General features: G+C 45.5%; 1 protein-coding gene across 1 annotated transcript in view; it reads right to left on the bottom strand.

The window, feature by feature from the left end:
* Nucleotides 1-13,199, bottom strand: part of LOC145412888 (uncharacterized) — a 107,604-nt gene extending 94,405 nt beyond the window's left edge. Inside the window, exon 1 of the mRNA XM_080282685.1 lies at nucleotides 13,070-13,199. The gene's annotated coding sequence lies outside the window, so the exon portion shown is untranslated. The remainder of the gene's footprint in view (nucleotides 1-13,069) is intronic.
* Between the last annotated feature and the right edge of the window lie 1,565 nt (nucleotides 13,200-14,764).

The following is a 14,764-nucleotide window of genomic DNA, read 5'->3' on the forward strand; positions in this document are numbered from 1 at the left end:
GGCAGTAGAGAGATCAAGGGGGGAGGGAGGAAGGGAGGGAGGGAGGAACGTAGTGATGCGGAAGAGCAAACTAGGAACACCACTGGACCATGGTGGGGGCCAGGTGGTGGTGTGGTGGTGGTGGTGGTGGTGTGGTGTGGTGTGGTGTGGTGTGGTGTGGTGTGGTGGTGTGGTGTGGTGGTGGTGGTGTGGTGTGGTGGTGTTGGTGTGGTGGTGGTGTGTGGTTGTGGTGGTGTGGTGGTGGTGTGTGGTTGTGGTAGTGTGGTGGTGCGTGGTTGTGGTGGTGTGTGGTTGTGGTGGTGTGTTGGAGTGCTGAGGTGTTGGTGTGCTGAGGTGTTGGTGTGCTGAGGTGTTGGTGTGCTGAGGTGTTGGTGTGTTGAGGTGTTGGTGTGCTGAGGTGTTGGAGTGCTGAGGTGTTGGTGTGCTGAGGTGTTGGTGTGCTGAGGTGTTGGTGTGCTGAGGTGTTGGTGTGCTGAGGTGTTGGTGTGCTGAGGTGTTGGTGTGCTGAGGTGTTGGTGTGCTGAGGTGTTGGTGTGTTGAGGTGTTGGTGTGTTGAGGTGTTGGTGTGCTGAGGTGATGGTGTGTCGAGGTGTTGGTGTGCTGAGGTGTTGGTGTGCTGAGGTGCTGGTGTGTTGAGGTGCTGGTGTGCTGAGGTGTTGGTGTGTCGGTGTGGTGGTCGTGTGGTGCTGTGTTGGTGCTGATGTGGTGATGTGTTGGTGTGGTGGAGCAAAAAGGGAAATATGGTGGAACAGTAGGAGTGGTATGGCGATGGTGTGGCGGTGCAGTAAGGGTGGTGTGGTGGTGGTGTGGCGGTGCAGTAAGGGTGGTGTGGTGGTGGTGTGGTGGTGCAGTAAGGGTGGTGTGGTGGTGGTGTGGTGGTGCAGTAAGGGTGGTGTGGTGGTGGTGTGGTGGTGCGGTATGGGTGGTGTGATGGTGTGGTGGTGCAGTAAGGGTGGTATGGTGGTGGTGTGGTGGTGGTGTTGTGGTGCAGTAAGGGTGGTGTGGTGGTGGTGTGTTGGTGCGGTATGGGTGGTGTGGTGGTGCAGTAAGGGTGGTGTGGTGGTGGTGGTGTGGTGGTGCAGTAAGGGTGGTGTGGTGGTGCAGTAAGGGTGGTGTGGTGGTGCAGTAAGGGTGGTGTGGTGGTGCAGTAAGGGTGGTGCAGTAAGGATGGTGTGGTGGTGGTGTGGTGGTGGTGTGGTGGTGCAGTAAGGGTGGTGTGGTGGTGGTGTGGTGGTGCAGTAAGGGTGGTGTGGTGGTGCAGTAAGGGTGGTGTGGTGGTGGTGCAGTAAGGGTGGTGTGGTGGTGCAGTAAGGGGTGTGGTGGTGCAGTAAGGGTGGTGTGGTGGTGCAGTAAGGGTGGTGTGGTGGTGCAGTAAGGGTGGTGTGGTGGTGGTGCAGTAAGGGTGGTGTGGTGGTGCAGTAAGGGTGGTGTGGTGGTGGTGTGGTGGTGCAGTAAGGGTGGTGGTGCAGTAAGGGTGGTGTGGTGGTGCAGTAAGGGTGGTGTGGTGGTGCAGTAAGGGTGGTGTGGTGGTGGTGGTGGTGGTGCAGTAAGGGTGGTGCAGTAAGGGTGGTGTGGTGGTGCAGTAAGGGTGGTGTGGTGGTGCAGTAAGGGTGGTGTGGTGGTGCAGGAAGGGTGGTGTGGTGGTGCAGGAAGGGTGGTGTGGTGGTGCAGGAAGGGTGGTGTGGTGGTGCAGTAAGGGTGGTGTGGTGGTGGTGTGGTGGTGGCGTGGTGGTGCAGGAAGGGTGGTGTGGTGGTGTGGTGGTGGTGTGGTGGTGCAGTAAGGGTGGTGTGGTGGTGGTGTGGTGGTGCAGTAAGGGTGGTGTGGTGGTGGTGTGGTGGTGCAGTAAGGGTGGTGTGGTGGTGCAGTAAGGGTGGTGTGGTGGTGCAGTAAGGGTGGTGTGGTGGTGGTGTGGTGGTGCAGTAAGGGTGGTGTGGTGGTGCAGTAAGGGTGGTGTGGTGGTGGTGTGTGATGCACTAAGGATGGTGTGGTTGTGGTGTGGTGGTGCAGTAAGGGTGGTGTGGTGGTGCAGTAAGGGTGGTGTGATGGTGGTGTGGTGGTGCAGTAAGGATGGTGTGGTGGTGGTGTGGTGGTGCAGTAAGGGTTGTATGGCGGTGATATGGTGGTGCAGTAAGGGTGGTGTGGTGGTGCAGTAAGGGTGGTATGGTGGTGGTGTGGTGGTGCAGTAAGGGTGGTGTGGTGGTGGTGGTGTGGTGGTGCAGTAAGGGTGGTGTGGTGGTGCACTAAGGGTGGTATGGTGGTGGTGTGGTGGTGCAGTAAGGGTGGTGTGGTGGTGGTGTGGTGATGCAGTAACGGTGGTGTGGTGGTGGTGCAGTAATGGTTGTATGGTGGTGGTGTGGTGGTGCAGTAATGGTTGTATGGTGGTGGTGTGGTGGTGCAGTAATGGTTGTATGGTGGTGTGGTGGTGCAGTAATGGTTGTATGGTGGTGGTGTGGTGGTGCAGTAATGGTTGTATGGTGGTGGTGTGGTGGTGCAGTAATGGTTGTATGGTGGTGGTGTGGTGGTGCAGTAATGGTTGTATGGTGGTGGTGTGGTGATGCAGTAATGGTTGTATGGTGGTGGTGTGGTGGTGCAGTAATGGCTGTATGGTGGTGGTGTGGTGGTGCAGTAATGGTTGTATGGTGGTGGTGTGGTGGTGCAGTAATGGTTGTATGGTGGTGGTGTGGTGGTGCACTAAGGGTGGTGTGGTGGTGGTGTGGTGGTGCACTAAGGGTGGTATGGTGGTGGTGTGGTGGTGCAGTAAGGGTGGTGTGGTGGTGGTGTGGTGGTGCAGTAAGGGTGGTATGGTGGTGGTGTGGTGGTGCAGTAAGGGTGGTATGGTGGTGCAGTAAGGGTGGTGTGGCGGTGATATGGTGGTGCAGTAAGGGTGGTATGGTGGTGGTGTGGTAGTGCAGTAAGGGTGGTGTGGTGGTGGTGTGATGGTGCAGTAAGGGTGGTGTGGTGGTGGTGCAGTAAGGGTTGTATGGCGGTGATATGGTGGTGCACTAAGGGTGGTGTGGTGGTGGTATGGTGGTGGTGTGGTAGTGCAGTAAGGGTGGTGTGGTGGTGGTGGTGTGGTGGTGGTGCAGTAAGGGTGGTGTGGTGGTGGTGTGGTGGTGCAGTAAGGGTTGTATGGCGGTGATATGGTGGTGCACTAAGGGTGGTGTGGTGGTGGTATGGTGGTGCAGTAAGGGTGGTATGGTAGTGGTGGCGCATTAAGGGCGCTACAGAGGTTGTGATGGGGATGTGGTGGTGGTGGTGGTGTGGCAGGGTGACATACGATACCACAGTCCTCCTAACCAGGCTTGCTAGTCCGCCTTGCTTACGGAGCCGGGACACGGAACGCAAAAAGCTCACGTAACACCAACCTCAACCAGTCTATTTAAAAAATTAAAGAAAAAAATAATAAAGCCAGGTTCCTATCACTCAGCTAAATACAATGATCTGATGTCAGCGGGAATATTATATTAGATTTGCCCCGACCATGAGAGGGTTAACAATGGCAGTATCAACACCCTTAGGTACCTTGGGCTCAGTTTCAGCTGCATAAAATAATCTAACATAATAAGGAAAAAATTATGAAGTGTTGTCCGATGATGAGTGGGTTACCAGCGACCCTACTAACACTATCAGGCTCCTACGATTCACTTAGCTGAGTAAAGGATTCAGCCGTCAGCTAGGTTATAAAAGACTCACTAAGATCATGAAAGGGTTAATAAAAATTACATCTAAAAATCCACGTTAGAACAGAAATACAATTCGAATATGGTATCCTGCAGATAATGAGTTAAAAAAAAAATTACGTTCCTACTCATGCAACACTTGACGAGCCACTGTCTTGTTAGGGGCTCACCACGTAGTCAAGGATAAAAGTTTGCATACTGTCTACTTCGCGCTTGGAACATATTCATCACTTTCCTCTCTGACACATCATATCTACGAGATGAATGCATACTATGGGTGGAGAAACTTATCAAGCGTCTCAGGTATATTAGCCACCACGGGAAGGTGAGAAGTACAGTAGAACCTTTGCCTCACACAGTAGATTGTCAAACGTGAGGTCGAGAGCCCTGAATGACAGCCAGCACCAGTTTTCTGTGTCCATCCGTTCGTTCACGCTCTACAGGCCGCATTTATGGATAATTTTAGTAGTTGGGGCGATAATTCTGAAGCTGGTAGTGTGCCCTCGTCTTGGAGGTCGACTTGCTCATGTGAAACCCACGGTCACGGTGACCATTAAAAGGTCAAGGTCACAGAGCAAACTTCTTTATTTAGAGGAGTACAGCATTAGCGCTGGCATCACCAGAACGGAGTGAATATGCACAAATTTATGCCCTCACAACAATTCCGATAAAACTCAATGGAATCTGAAAATTGCAATAAATTATTAAATAATACATAAAATACAATCGCGCCAGGGTTGCCACCTTATTAGGTGGTGGAAGTAAGTAGGGAGGTAGTTGGGGAGTAGGTAATTACGTAGGCAGTGATGTACTGTAGGTAGGGAGGTAAGCAGCGAGATAAGTATACAGGGAGGGATGGAGGAAGGAGAGGGGATAGGTAGACAGGTAGGGAGACAAACAGTCAGGAAGGATGGTATGTGACAAGATGTGAAAGTTAATCCTTTATATCCTAAACGATTCATGCACTTCAACACCTCCTGATGAATGGATCACACAGTGTAACAGGGTGGATGCAAACCATGAGTTCAGTAAAGAACAAAGAGACCGCTGCATACGTCATGGTTCATGCGGGACATCGTCTTTGGGAGTCTGGTGTGGCAACAAGCAGCCAGTGTAATATATACCGTAACCTAACACAATGGTGCCGTGGATGCTGACGGAGTGTACAGTCGTGATTTCTGCAACAAGCAATGGTCTGTGGCTTGCCAGATACAGATTAATCCCTTTACTACTTGATCATATGTTTATACTTTATTCTTGGTGCCTCTTGACTACTTTATTAGCAAAGACCTCAGGTATTGAATGAATAAATGAAAGTTATACGGTACTTTCGCTAACCTCTTCTGTGCAAAATTCTCCCGTTTTTGTCAGGTTGTATTTTCCTCTAGTGGAGCGTGTGGGCTCGGGTCTAGGATATTCGGTCCCGGCATTTATGGCAAGAGAGATCAATCGCTTTCCTCTAAATAGCATTATGTAAGCAATGCAGTGTGCCTCAACCATCCCTCGATTGTACCAGATAAGTCCTTATGGATTACAGCCGGTTGAAGCAGAGTAACTAAACCACCAGGTATCCATTTGTACATATGGTAACGTAATAAATTGTTCCCAAGGTAACAGGAAGCGATTTGGATTTTCGATTAGTGTCGCGTCACTTGTAGATAGCACTACATCGAGTGAACGGAGTAAGACTGTCTGGAGATAGCAAGACTAGCTAATAAAATACGTGATCGGTGTCCGCGACGGAGTGGTGCTCGTTCCGGACCAGATGTAAACAAGAACCACAATGAACAAATGGAGAACGGAGAAAAACACGAGACATCTGCTGCGCCCATTGTCTTGCTTTCTTTCCTCGCTCCAAGGCTGTATGTGTGTGTGTGTGTGTGTGTGTGTGTGTGTGTGTGTGTGTGTTCGTTCTAGTTATATCTGAACTGCTGGTGTTCTTACAATAGAAGGCTTTAGAATCGCTTCACAGCACAGTAAGTCATTATTGTATGTTGCTTGTTTATTTATATATGTGTTTATTTTTGCTGCTGGCTCCTCAAACTACAGAAACATTGTTATTTAAGAGCAACACTGAATTATAGTACCAGCTATAAGGAAAATGCGATGTTTTCGTACGCATCCCCGATTTCCAAAAAAAAAAAAAAAAAAAAAAAAAAAAAGGTGCTTTGTGAATGTCAGTGCTAAACTTCCTTACAGCTGACAAAGACCTTGCCTGTGTGGGTGAAAGTTATTCAAGCCCGTGTATCTTATATTTATTTCTCCACACCGAAGGGTCTTACATCCTTCAGGCGGCACAAGCTGGGGCAACTGAATCCTGCCAAATTACACCAGCATTGCACCAACCCAGTTCGTGACTCTGCACTCTAGCTTGGTTACTTCTACGTCATTGTTTATATCGTTTTTTCCAGCCAAGCAAAACATATCACGAGAAAGAACGTCTCCTACTTGGTCTTTTCCACTGTATCCACTTAGTACGTAGGGTAAGTACGGTAGCTACGTCGTTTTTCTCCCTGACGCATCATATCAAAGGGAAAATCTATGGTCAGAAACATATCAAACCTCCCCTAACATAGAAATATTAACCAAAAGAGTATACCGTAGTGTGTGTGTGTGTGTGTGTGTGTGTGTGTGTGTGTGTGTGTGTGTGTGCGTGTGTGTGTGTGTGTGTGTGTGTGTTTCTTTTTTCATTACTCTTGTAACATATTTCAAAGAGCTGCCTCTCTAACAGAATATACTGTACCACAACCCTGAAGATCAAAATTATTACATGTTAATCCAAATAGGGTAGTCCACTGCTTTCTCACACAGGGGAGCACTCATAGGTGGAAGGTGGCCCCCAACTCTCTCTCTCTCTCTCTCTCTCTCTCTCTCTCTAAATTATCTCTCTCTCTCTCTCTCTCTAAATTATCTCTCTCTCTCTCTCTCTCTCTCTCTCTCTCTCTCTCTCTAAATTAATGTCGCTGAAAACAGGGGCACATTACGTTTTTGATGAAAAATGATGAAATCCAAGAAATGAGACTGCAGACTATATTTGTACCCTGATAACCTTGGCAACAACTATCAATTATTTTGGATAATTAGACAGTTTAGCCAAATATATGGATATTACCGACAAACCTTTTAATCCATTCAAACCGTGAAGCCACATACAGTACTTCTTGCATACTACAGAGCACAGACACCACACTCGGACTCATAAAATGCGCTTAAAACAACAATATATATTACCTAACTCTTTCCTGGTCTGCAAAAGTCTAGTAACTGATTTCCAGTTAACGGTAGACGATTTTATTCAGCCGAGAGTTATGGAAGCCTGAAAGTGCAGCCAGTATATAACATAACCGCAGTCGCCACTAATATCCCAACTAGATCACTGACCAGTCGTTAAATGTAGGCTACACACACACACACACACACAAACACACACACACACACACACACACACACACACACACACACACACACACACGAGACCGTATTTATAAACTCTCTCAAGCTTCAATTGTTTAGGGTTATCTGATGTAAGGTAGGTGCATGTTCTGTCATACAACTACCGGTATCAAACACTTCCGAATGAAACCAGAGTGAATAATAATTAAAGTAGCAAAATACGACACCGAAGCATTTCTGCCGGAATAACCAACATACTGTACCTCAAGCTTCCTCTTCAGGCTCCTTGATTCCTGTTGGTTATAGCTGGTATAAATATGTTATACTGTAATCTCAGCTGACATCGATGCTTCTGGTGACGGTGGAAAATGCGCCTTAACCTACACCGTCCTCCTATCCTCAGCAAACCCAAGCCTACACACTACAATACTAAAATAAAATGTGTGGAAATTGCAGCACTCTATACAGACTAAATTTACGGTAGTCATAGTCAGTGGAACTCATTAAATCTGTTCTAGCTACTTCCCCCACACCAACACACTTCCGTACATGCAGCAAGAAGAGTGTGAACATAAGAACAGACACAAGCAATTATTTACTGTACTAATTATAGCGGTTAGGACTCAGTTACCGTTGACCCCGATCTTATTACAGTATGAACAGCGTGCGGTTGTGGCAGTCATTTAACACCACGTACTAAATGGTGTCACAAAAGCTGTGTGTGTGTGTGTGTGTGTGTGTTGGATATAACACGAACTGTCGGACAAGTAGGCTACAGTACTTAGATAACAAATTATGTAATAATCATCTATCACTGAACAACCGAGGAGTTATGGCTATTGAAATTTACAGCTACGAATATACATACTAATTACGGTATATACTTCATTGCGATAAACAGTCAGACGATAAACAATGAATCTGAAATCCCAGTGATACGATGTTCAGAGCCCAACAAACCTATGAATATCGGTACATTTTTCTTTATGCAAGGAAGAAGGGACCAACGGCTAAAGCCCGCAAATTATTCCCTAATATATATATATATATATATATATATATATATATATATATATATATATATATATATATATATACAAAGTAGTCCCTCGCATTTAGCGATTTAATTAGCCTGGCAAAACCATAGCTAAATACGAAATAGCTAGATGCGAAGTGTACTTTATGTGGGAAAGATGTCAATCAGTCTGCGCTCATCCTCCAAGTCACCCTTTTGAACCCCGATTTCCTACTTTAAGTGCTGAAAATGAAACACGGTGTATTAGCAATACATTATACAGATACAGTACTGTATGGTTATACATCTACTCATTTCATTTCATTCATTCATTGCCAGACGCCATGTATCCCAAATGGGGTGGTCAAGGGCTTAGAGTTAATTGTTTTACAGGGACGGGCACTAATCCTCCACCAACCCCACTTGACACGTAGGGATGCCAACAGCATCTGGTGTTCCCAGGTGGTCACCCATCCAAGTATTAACCAGATACATCTACTCACCAGCGAAAAATGCCAAATGCTCGGCACTGTGAGAGAGAAAAAAGCACCCAAGGTAGCCAGACGCTCACAATAATGATAACACTGGTGGTCTGGTGGCGGACGGGCAAGGCATTTCACGCCCCACATCGCTAAACGCGGAAGACAGTCGCTAAATGCGTGGGATTGGTTCTAACCTATTGCTAAAAGCGAAAATCGCTAACTTGAAACAGGTCAAACGCAAGGGACCACTGTATACGTACCACATGTGTGGTGTGGTGCGGTGAGGATCTGTTCCTTCTCCCCTTTGGGGCTAAGATGCGATTGACTGAATGGATGAGTAAATGGGGAGTGTGTCGTCCTGTCTCGGCTACCTCCCTTTCCATGGGGGAAGCAGCCTAGGTATATAGATAGAGATATATAGAAGATAACAGAGCCAAATTCAATATCCGTTTATTTTGGGATGCCTGGACACACTACGTTTAAAAGACTGGAAGTCATAGGTGATGCGAACTACAGACAGAGGAAGACACTTGCAAAGTTGACCTGTTGCATACATGAAGGACTGAGAGTTAATGTTAACTTATGTCAGGGAGCTGGACTGAAGAAGGGTGAGAATCAGCTGCTAGACGGGTGCTACGCGCCAGCCGTAGTGGTGGAGGGATGCAAGCAGACAGTTCAGTGTGCAATGACCACTGATTTAACATGAGAAAAGACAATGATGCAACAGTGCAAAGAGATAGAGGCTGATACGAACCAATGTGAGGAGGAGAGTTAAATAAGACGAAAAGCCTCAACTTCACCTTGTTGAGATGAGCTGTATGTGGGGAGCTTCCCCATACATGAGTTGTACTCAACACAGAGGCAAATAAAACCAGCGTATAAAGCTGACAACTGTGCAAGGGTAAAGAAGGCATGAAGTCGACTTAGCACACCTAATCTTTTGGAAGCAGACTGTAGCCTACAAGAGAGGTAATATGATCTTTTCAAATAAATCCCGAGAGAATGAAACTCCAAGTAAGCTCAAAGATGATGCAGGATTGAGTTGGGTATTGTTAAAAATTGAAGAATATTCCTATGGTAGATTTTGACGGGTCTAAAGATGGAAGAACTGAGTTTTTTTAAGCATTAAAAACATGATTACCTTTACCCCAATCAGAGATACGAGCCAAGTCAGACATTAAGTGTGCCATAGCCTCATCCCTTCCTTGTTGCAGTAACTGCTAAGATCATTCTGCGGGAAGTGGATGGAAGGTGAAGGGTGGAATCATCAACGCATGAGTGAAAAGGATTAGATGTACAGCTTAGGTCACTGATGAAGAAAAGGAAGAGAGCTGGTGACAGGACAGAGCCCTGGGGCACACGACAACTGATAGCTCTAGGAAATGAACGGTGGCCTTCTACAACAGCAGCTATAGAACGACCAGAAAGAAAGCTAGAGATGAAGGCAAAGATAGAAGGACAGAAACCGTAAAAGGGCAGTTTAAAATTTAAAGATTTATGCCGGACTCGATCAAAAGCCTTTGAGATGTCAAATGCAATGGCAAAGCTTTCGCCAAAGTCTCGAAAGGAGGATGACCAGTAGTCTGAATGGAAGGTGAGAAGATCGCCAGTGGAGCGTACCTGGCGCAACTCATACTGACAATCGGAAAGTTTATGGTAGGAAAGGTGCTTCAAAATTTTTAAAGTGGTTTAAAAACTTTAGATGTGCAGGATGTTAAAACAATCGGAAGACAGAGGGCTGAAAATGGTCACCCTTCTTTGGGAAAGGCAGACTGTGGGCAAACTTCAAGTAAGAAGGAAAGGTACAAGTAGCCTAGACAAAGACGAAAGAGGGTGTAAGCACAGTTCCTGAAGACAGCCGGAGGGACCCCATCAGGCTCCTATACTTTGTTAGTATTGAGACCAGTGATGGCACAAAACACATCAGATGCCGAAATTTTAATGTCATAAGAAAGTTAGAGCGGAAGGTGATAAGGGAACAGAACCGGAATCGTCTACGGTGGTGCACATAATTATAAACACCGTCCTCCCATGTTTCACAATTACTCCATTCTGATTTAAAAATCAAGTTTTCTCATAATGACACAGTGAAAACTGAGCTATTGTATCCATCTATCTGTCTCTACTGACGGATAGATATAGAGGTACATTAATTCCTAAGAAACTTTGATAAGGAAGTCTTATCGCATCATCCTACCTCTTTTGTGTAGCACTAACAGGGTACCCGGCGCTGCCCGGCAAAATCTATGATCGTGCATACTGGCTTTGTCTGGAACCCTTGATGGCCACTCCCCCTGTGGGAGAACAACCCCAAGGTCCCGTTTTACCCAAGAAATCTATGTTCCTCCTTGAACCCATTTCCCCAGGGACACACTTCCCATAGACCTATTCCTGGCATGGGCCTGTCTTCCCACCTACAAACCCTACCCAACCACCCACACACCAGCCTTACCCATCCACCCACCAACACTTCCCCACCACACCCACCCACTCTACACACTCTGCCCTTCCACATCCACTCATCTACTTAACCTTGATTACACACGCCACCCACCCCAATCACCCCACCAATCCGTCCACTCATCCAACCTGTCGTAGCTAATGTTATTGCAGACGTTAAAAACAAATCTACGGTAAGTACGATATCTGCGTCATGCTGAGATGATTATTTCTAATTAACACTAATCCTAGCCATGACCGGCGCCAATTTAGCGACTGTAGTGACTATCTATAGCCTGACGCCATAATCCAGCAAGGTGTGGCCGGTTGACTTTGAGTTAGTTATTTTACCAGGAGGAGCACCCACTTGCTGACAAGTACCGGGGAGGGAACATGTATGGGTTGGTTAGCCTTATATGGTTACCACCCAGCATTTTTAATTGTTTCCTTGCTTAAAGGAAACCATTAGGCTTGTCACTCAAAGCCACGTGAACAGGAAAGAAGAGTGATATAAAGTTACAGGAAAGGTGGGAACAATAGGAAGAGCGGAGGCCAGACACAGGAAAAAAAGAAAAGAAAAAAAAAAGGGTGAAGTATGCAGCACTACAAGTGAGTTGGTGATCGTCGCCACCAGTCCACCTACTTGAAACTGTAATGTACTTACTGTACACATCTAAATGAGCTGTAAATGTTACTCCTGTCAGCGCTGTTTAGAGAGTTTTAAATGCATTCACCTCGATTTCCATAACGGAGAAACAAACAAACAAATATTTACACACACACACACACACACACACCGCTCGCTGGTGCAGTGGTAACGTTCTCGCTTGCCAACTGGTGGACGGGAGTTCGCGCCTCGCTCGGGTTGCGAAAAGTTTCACTGACGAAATGGGTGGTTACTGTCCCCCTGGAGCAAGGGGACGGGTGTGTGCGTGTGTGAAGGTCACAGCCTTGCCCTTATTTCGGACTATATGAGCTCTCAGCTCCCTTCCGGGAGGGTAAAAAAAAAGCTGACGATCACGACCATCAAGTGATCCTGACCGACCCGGTGAATTACACACACACACACACACACACACATACACACACACACACACACACACACACATACTGTAGTACACTTCCTAAAACAGCTGGCTATTCCTCCTTCTGCCCAATGATGCATTATATATTTGTACTGATTACCGCCAGATTATCATTAGATCAGCATACTGCCAACAATTAAACTTTTTAAAAATCATTATTCTGCCTACCTCCAGACGATTTTATTAAGCTTGAGAGACTTTATTACTGAAGGTGTAAATAAGCCCAATTATCCTATTCAGTGCGGAAGAAATTCCACGTTGAATATAATCGTCTGATGTACCTTCAAGAGTAAATTAATTGTATGTCATCGGACTGAAGTGGTGCAGTCTCACTAAGACGCTGGAGCAAGTGTGTGGGTGTTGGTGCAGGTGTGGATGTGCAGGTTACCACCAGGATGCCCAACACCCACACCTACACCCATACCACACCTACACCCGGCCCACGCACACTGCATGTTCGTGTCTCGCACCCGCTTTCCACATACATCAAAACTCCATAAACTTATGGTAGTTCATAATAGTGCTGTCATGTCAATGTACGGATGAACCTTCACATTTACAGTAAACCGGAAGACTTTCCGCCAGCGTACCTTGAAGTACACGTTAAACCCCGTTTAGCTGAACTTCCTCAATTAACAAGTTTTGTTATAAGTGTTCAATTATAAAGTATGAATGTTTCGTGGCCGAACTTAAGTATGTTATGTAGCCTACTTACAGTATAGCCTGAAATATACGTGTTACACTTGCTCACTTGCAGAATCGTAAACTAAATGGGAATAATGTTACTCTTTATTTAACTTCCAGCAATAAAAAAAAAAAAAAAGCTAAGCATTAGTGTTTAATTTTACTGACGAGTGAAAGAAATAAGTGATCATATACTGCTATGCGGATAAAAATGAGAGTCGAGTGAGCCACTTTCATGGTCAGAACTCATGAACTTTCACACACACACATACAGAAATCGATACACCTACCTTCACGACGATTCTGTTGCTCATCATGCACTAATAAACGCCAGTCATCACTAACATCGTACAGTAACTTGTTCTTTACATGATGTTAAAGTGCGGGCAAAGGTGAACTCGATTACACCCTCCCTCTCACAGTTCAGAGTGTCATCTGAGGACTGAGGACTGAGGGGTGAGTTGAGTTGCCAAATCTAAAACCACAATGACTGCTAAACATGCTGAATGCCTAAGGTGCAACTCTAGAGGATAATAAGAAAATGTGATGTAATCTTTATAGTATTAGTGTATCTTGGTAAAAATTTAAAACGTACTGCTGGATTAATTGTTGCTAAAAGAAAAACCTCACTGCTAAAAAGCAAGATCTAGCGAAAAACGCACTACACTGGCAACACAGATGATGAGAGTTGCATAGTTGTCTAATCGGAACTAGATGTTGCTAGGTATTCAAAACCCCAGAAATCGTTAGGAACAGTATTCAGGGCCCCCAGATGCATTAGATGTTGACATACTCTCTAGAATACTGCTAGATTCACACAGCAGACTTCAGTATTCAGGTTGCAGGTGCTGTTGAATGTCACATACAGGTCTGTCACTTCCTTAGCAAGTTATTTTTCTATGTGGATTGTTAACATGGTCGTCTGAGATACCTTTGCATACTATTCTGTTGGTAAAAGTATACAAATAACATTGTGAAAATTTGCGCTTAGTCCGAAAAAAAAAAAAAAAGGCTAAGAAAGGGATGCTATAGCCATCTGCCAGTTTATTCCTGTCTGATACGTAATATTTTCTTATATGTTACATATTTCTGTACTCTACTTAGCTCTCTAAAGGACATAAACTATGAGCACGAGATTATCAAAGCGTAAAATAGAAATAACTCGCCAAGGCAGAAGTGCTAGACTGTTCAGTTTGACAAAAATGCTAAATTGCCAATTTTGAACAGACCCGCGGATGGGAAGCAGAGACCATCATTGCCAGTCCTTGACCGCTAGTTTCCCGTTTTCTTCATTAATCATGGTAAGAGAGAATGGTTGTCAGCTGTTGCTCCTAAACAAGACAGGGGACGTGACACTGCCGGTGAGGTTGGTTTTTCATAGATTAAGTGGTGCTTATCTTAGATTTTACAACGTGCCGAATAAGTTATAAAGCTTATCATAGACTTGTATTGGAGGTGTTGTGTATGAAGTGTGTTGTCATTAACGCTGAGACGGTAGAGGTTATCTGGGAGTGACCGTCACGGAACATCAGACTTAATCCTGCTATTTTTGTGGCCCAGTGTTGCATTCCAAGAGTTTTTGTTGTTACTTGTTTTGTTATTGTTTTTTTTTATACCTACCAATCAGGAATTGGGTATTGTGAGTCATATGTTTTACGTCGTGATACCATACTAATAAATTTCACAAGATTTCACCTTTGAAAAGGTAGGTTTGGTCACTGTGAGGGTACGAGATTGGCTGACCAGAATAAATTAACCGATGTAGTCATGCTTAAATATAGAGGCTGCAGTTTTCTCTGAGGTGGCTTCCAGTTGGGCTGACAGTGTCTTGAGGCAAGGTTAATATTTCCTGTCCTGAAGTCAAACTGCACAGTAAGATACAGTTGAATTATTTGTGTCATATAATTCCACATCATTTAGAGATTTAAATATGTTACAGGTTCTGGTAGGGATTTGGGAAACCATGGATTTTTTTTTTTCTTTTT

The sequence above is a fragment of the Coenobita brevimanus genome, chromosome 94 (assembly GCF_032717465.1).
Source record: "Coenobita brevimanus isolate Jiangsu-jjx chromosome 94, ASM3271746v2, whole genome shotgun sequence".
NCBI lineage: Eukaryota > Metazoa > Arthropoda > Malacostraca > Decapoda > Coenobitidae > Coenobita > Coenobita brevimanus.